Source organism: Squalius cephalus (assembly GCF_949319135.1).
Source record: "Squalius cephalus genome assembly, chromosome: 4".
Classification (NCBI taxonomy): Eukaryota; Metazoa; Chordata; class Actinopteri; order Cypriniformes; family Leuciscidae; genus Squalius; species Squalius cephalus.
Window position 1 is genome coordinate 19,517,425 of NC_137125.1, and position 6,619 is coordinate 19,524,043.

The following is a 6,619-nucleotide window of genomic DNA, read 5'->3' on the forward strand; positions in this document are numbered from 1 at the left end:
TTAAATGAAAACACCTGGGATAGGCCTGATTAAGTTGAGTATAAGCACATGCCGTTGGGCTGATGGTGCTCATAAAAACCTGGAATGGACCAGAAAACATTATTATCAGTGTACATTTTGACACAAAGCAATGGCAGATGCAAAAAGAATTCGTTCCAAAAACTTCAGTGAGTATGAAAAAACACTACTGAAACAAATTTTGACCAACCATCCAGTTATTGAAAGTAAAATCAACACTACTGCTAGTGAGCAAAAGAAAAGGAGTGCTTGGAATGCAATTTGCAATGAATTTAATGCAAATGAAAATGCAACCACAAGAACAATACAACAACTTCAGGTGAGATTTCTTCATTATTATCATTGCTCATTTCTCATATTCATATTTTTGGGACAATTTATAATGAATGATTTTTGCCTGTATAGACTCTGTGGAAGAACCTTAAACTGGCTTTAAAACGACAGAATGCAGAGATCAGAAGACAGCGATTTACTACTGGTGGTGGACCACCAAATAAAGACAAAACTGATGAATTGAGTGACTTGCTGTCTGGAATAATACAGCACCAGCAACCTCTGGATGGTATACCAGATGATGATCACTTGAACAGTTCAGATGAAGATCTGAGCACAAATGGTATGTTAGAAAGAAATTGATTTCTTCCTTTGGTACATATATTCCACTCTGTCAATTTTTATTCTTCTTTCATTGTAAGGATCATGTGAATTTATTTGTGCCTCTGTTTTTCCCCACAGAAGAAAGGAATCTGAACGGGTTGGAAAAGCCAGAGCACAGTGAGTGTGTGCCTTCCACATCTGCTCCTGCATCCCTGAGAAAAGATGCTGCCACCACCTTTCAGCAGAGAACAAGCAAGATGACCATCCATGAAAAGTTAGCCAGAGAATTTCATGAGGAAAAAATGAAATATCTGAAGGAAGAACATGAAATGATAATGAGAATTCTACAGGTTGAATTGGATATGAAGTTGGAAGAAAGAGGTATGATCCAAAAACGATACAGTAAGGAGGCAATTGTGATTACCAGCCATGGTGAACAATTATGATGTATAAACAATAAAAACAAAAATAAACCTTTTGTCATTTAGATATTCATGACTGAGTGTATTTAAACAACCACAAACTACATTTTCAACCAGTATTGGTTTAGTAATTTTTTTTTTAATTGCTGCACACTATTTTAATTTTGTACAGAACAAAAATTATCAAGGCAAAATAAGGCATAATGAATACATTCCATATTGAAATACATCTCATCTAGCTGAAGTGCTGCAATGTGAAAGCAACTCTGTGTGCAAGTCCTCGTTGGTCACTGGCTGCCTCAGTCATGGGCACATCTGCTTCATCGTCATCTTCCATTGGAGGATCAGGACAGCAGCGCTGCTTCAGGTAGTTGTGCAGCACCGCTGTAGCAATGATGACCTTGCAGCATCTCCTTGGCCTGAAGCGAAGTGTATTACGTAAACACTGGAATCGATTTTTCCATATTCCAAACATGCGTTCAACCATGCCTCTTGTTCGGATTTGAGCTCTGTTGTATCTTTGCTGCTCAGCTGTTGTGGGATTTATGTATGGAGTGAATAAAAAGTTACTCTGACCATATCCACTGTCACCAAGTAGAAGTCCACTATACTGTCCACTCTGAAACTGAGCACATAATGAAGAGTTGACAAAAATCCTTGAATCGTGATTTGAACCTTTCCAGCGCGCAACAATGTTTGAAAACTCTAAATTAGGTGTGCATACACCCTGAACGTTGATAGAAAACCAGTTCTTATGGTTCCTGTACTCCTCAGCATCAGGGGTTGATGGACACTTGACAGGAACATGACATCCATCTATACAGCCAATGACACCTGGGAAGTGCCCATATTCATAGAATTACACTTTATATTTGGCTTGGTCAGCAGCATCAGGAAACTTTATGTAAAGACTCCTCAGTTCACAAATGGCTCTGCTGACTTTGTGAACTATTCTACACACAGTTGCTTCACTGGCACCACACAAATCACCAGTTTCACGGTGAAAGGTCCCGGACGCAAAAAACCTCAGTGTGAGCAGAAATGGGTAAAGGCCTTCCTCTCAGAGACAGACAGGAAAGTCTAGGCTCAAGCAAAGATATTATCTCCACTGCATTTTCCTTGGACATACGAAAGCGGTCTTGAAAAGCTGTGTCATCAAAGTAATGTAATGGATCACTCCTATCCACAAGTACTCTGGCTGGCCTCTGTTGTGCATGTTGGTTTTCATTTAGATATTCCAAATATTCCATGCTCCCTCACAAACAGTACTAAGCAGGAGTTAAACCTGCCTCTTTGAAGGATTAATTTAAGATTCAATTTAGTCATAGACTAGCTATAATCCTTCCTCTTGCAATCGGCTTTGTTTAATCCAGAACAGGCTAAATCTTTGACTATTTTAATATATATCTGTGCAAGTCGCTTTGAGTTAAGACAGCTCAAGTGGGCAGTTTAGTCTGGGACTAGGCTTAAGCCATGTCTGTGAAACCGGGCCATAAAGTATTAAAAATGACCTTATCAGCTTATGATTAGTGTCTATATGGACAAGAGACAAGGAGCATGAACAGAGTATGTACGTGTGGCGAGGGGGGCGTGGTTTTGCTGAGTCTGTAGCGGGAGAGAGAGGACGGAGCAGAGCGGAGCGTAAGTAGGTCAAGTGCAGATGATGAACACCTGTGTCTGATTCCAGTAATTGGCGTGGAGAGACCGGATATAAGCCGGAGAGTGACAGAGAGAGAGAGAGAGAGAGAGACGAGCTGGGACCTCGTGCGACGCTGATCCTGCAAGAGACGTCTGAAAGAGAATTCTGAGTTATTGTTTGTATTGCTGTGCATGTGCATGGTGAACGCGCTCTGTGCGCATATTTCTGTTAATACGAAAAGAGTAAATAAAACGTGCGTCCCAGCTCCAGCCGACCCCTGTCTTCTTCCTTCCTTACTATTAATGAACTGAACCGTATCACAGTACGTTTTGCGACGCATGACAGCTGGACCATCCTTGAAAGTACCCCTGCAACATCCACATGTTGCAAAGACATTTTCACTCTTCTCCATGTAACTCGATGTCCCATTGCTTGTAGAGACCCTTTCAGCAGCCTGTATCCAGCATGAGGTATTCTTGCCTCTATAGATCTAACCTTCTGATCAAGCTCATGATCAGGAATATCAGAATATTTGCTCCTAACAGACAGACTTTCCTCTTTCATTCGCCTGTATAAGGTTGATCTTGAAATGCCATGCACTTCAGCCAAAGAGGCCAGAGGTAAGTGCATGCTGAGCAAATCTTGGAGTGTTTCTCTTTGTATGTTTAATCTGGGACGCCCCACACTTCCACTCCATTCAGCCACAGCTACATTGTCCAACAATAGAGGGACAATACTCTGTGAAAGGTAATTTGAGATAACTTAATTCAACTGTTCTAGAACATCCACCACACACAGGGGTATGTCTATATATGATGCTCCAGCTCGAACAAACTGTAACTCCTGACAGCAAACAAAATGGAGATAGAGTCTATCCACAGACCTATGCAAAATCTACCATTGCGTAGTCCTGCAAAGAGAACAACATTTAAAAACAAAATGAGTTGATGTAACATATATAACATTCAGAGGCATGTATATTTTAACTGTGTACTTAGTTTTTGAATAAATCAAAATTCAGTTAATTGATCACAAATTACAATCACTGTTATTTCTTTACTTAAAGGTACACTATGTAACCTTTGGTGTTCTAGAGACATGCAGTTTTGTTAACAGACTAAACACACTTGTGCTAAATAATCTCTATCAACTCAATGTTTGCAGAATTATGCAGATCGTGTCTGTCTGGGATTCCATGAAGAAACAGAAGTGTCTTGGAGACGTTCCCGCAGTTCTTCTGGATTTAGTCTGTCTCAGTTTTTTCTGTTTCTTCATGGAATCCCAGACAGACTCAATGATGGTGAGATCAGATCATACCCGGCTGTTGTCAGACTCCTTGTGCATATATAAATCTCACTGGATTATTACAATTAATGGCAAAATGAATGTTTGGAAAAGTAAACTGATACTTCCTTCTGACACACTACAGCAAAATATATAAAAACTGGCTTTGGGTGAAAATACTAACATGCCTATGACTTTAACCTTTTCATAGTTCCTTGAGCTAATGGCAGAAGAGTAGGGTCTAAACCAGCACTATAGGACGAACTACCAGTGACTTTAGTGCACGCTGATTGGCCGAACACACGCAAAACTCTAGCACTCGCCATAAAAAAAAATTAAATGAATAAAAAGTTGTGTAAATACAGATTATATCCTATATTTTTTAATCCAGAATTTAAGGCCAAACTAGCCTTGTTAAAACCAGACCATTCTCAGTAGTAACTGAGTTATGGTCTGGAAAAGCTTCATTAATAACTCATTTCCAAAGGGGCGTCACCAACGGACAGATTTCGGCGGATTGGAAATGGGCTTGAATGAGCTCTTTGCCAGACTACTTGTAGAGCAAATCTAAATTTGTCGGAAGTTGTCTGGGTTTTCCCAGGCTAAGGCCTAACTCTACGAACATCGAAAATAGTGCCCTTTAACCTTTACGCTAAGAAAATCCAATGTGATTATGAATGTCTGCTCAGGTAGCAACACTGGACATCGATCACACAGCAAACGTTTCTATTGGTGGCTCTGGCTGCTAGTGTTGGCTAATAAAATCTAGTCAGCAGTGACACTAACTACAGACTGGTCTAGCTATCGTTAAGTATTTAAATGGGACAGCATAAGAAGAGAGAATCATTCAGTTCACTTGTCACTGAGTTTATGATATTAAATTAGTTATCTTAACCAGTAAACGACCTGTTGCTCGCCATTCTCGATTCGCTTCGCTTCTCTTCTCGGTGGCAGCACTGCAGCAGCGGCGGGAACACGTAGTGGGCATGGCCAACCTGTCACTTCAATCGAGGGTGACCAATGGAAAAAGGCCTTTCATGCAGGTTGGTAGAGACCGCCCACTGAGCTACAGCTTCACGTGCAAGCAAAACTGTTCAACTCGCAAGCAAAATATTTAGACCTGCAAAAAAGACAGCAGAAAAGAGAGCAAAATGTGTGGGTTTGTGGTGAGAAGTTCTTGAAGTGCACAAGGAAAAATAAAGGTTTTCAAAGATTTACACGCACTACAAATAATTCTGTTATCAACTTTATTTTTGAGCCTTACGAAAACTTTTTTGCACATTTTTTTTTTTATTATTATTTCAAAATAATTAGTTTTACTCTCAAACACAATATGTTTGATTGAATAAAAAAGACAAAAGAAACTCCATTGAAACGCAGCATTTAAAAAAATTCTCTTTTAATCAACAGTTAGAAAATATCGCAAAAGTTTTGGGCAAATCTGTAATGCAAATACGGCTACAGTCACTCCTTGTGTTTGCTGTATAACAGGTGAGCCAGGGGAAAGCACGATATTTTATTGGAACTTCTAAAATCACTACACAATAATGAGTCTGTGAAGTGAATTACTTCAGTATAAACACTTAATGAAATGAGAGAAAATCAAATAGCCGTGTTGCTGTTGCCTCTCTGTGCCTCTCTCAGAAATCAGAGCTGGGCAGGAGTAAATCAACTAAAATACTACATTATACTCATGTTCTACTATTTTGATATGTGTATTTAAATTATTTAAACATTGTACGATATGATACATGAATGAATGGAATAAACATAGCCAGTGTTGCCAACTTAATAACTTTGTCGCTATATTTAGCGACTTTTCAGACCCCTTAAATTAAATTTTTCAACAACCAAAAAATGGCTAGCAACTTTTTGGACAAACCTTAGCAACTTTCCAAATGTCGCCAGTACTGCCTATCCTGCTGCAGAATGAGCTGCGCATGAGCAGTGCTCACTTATTAGCTTCTCCTTTGTTTTAAATTCAAACCATTTCATTTTAACGGTTTATTCTTGTCATGCACTTATATTAGTTCATTCTGGTTTCTGAACTCTCTGACTTCAGATCGTGTATTAGAGACTGTACATTGTACTTATTCAAACACAACAATAAACTTCCTCAAACTCGTATACACAAACAAAAGCGTATATACACGTTTACATGCCTCCCCAGTCTAGGGGTCAGGGGAAGCAGTAACAAGGAAGTTTGTGACATATTGGCATTAACAGGCAATCAAGAGCTCTTCTCTCCTGTCCCAGCATAAAAAAAATAAATAAAAAAAAAGCAGATTAAATGGATTTCACGTCACTGAAAGCAACAGATATGAGCTGCATTTTATTGATCATCAGCTAAAATTTCTAAATCAAAGACCGCAATAAGAGAGCAGCAACAGTCCTGGTAAGATCATTTCAATTCTTTAATTTTTATGAAGATGATTGTGTTAAGCGTCTGCGACTTACTTTCACTTTGATTTGCGATAGTTTGCGAATTGGCTTGATGAATAGATGCTCAGCTGTGGTAATGCGTGTTGCAATAGCACCATCATATCTGGCCATAACTTGACATATATATATATATATATATATATATATATATATATATATATATATATATATATATACACTATAACACGCTCTCACACGTTTATTTTTTAGCATTGTT

At 38.9% G+C, this 6,619-nt stretch overlaps 1 pseudogene across 1 annotated transcript; it reads right to left on the reverse strand.

The window, feature by feature from the left end:
- Positions 1 to 1,272: 1,272 nt before the first annotated feature.
- Positions 1,273 to 2,287, reverse strand: LOC307157770 (putative nuclease HARBI1; annotated as a pseudogene). The gene has a single exon. The product of its transcript is annotated as a putative nuclease HARBI1 (transcript).
- Positions 2,288 to 6,619: the final 4,332 nt, after the last annotated feature.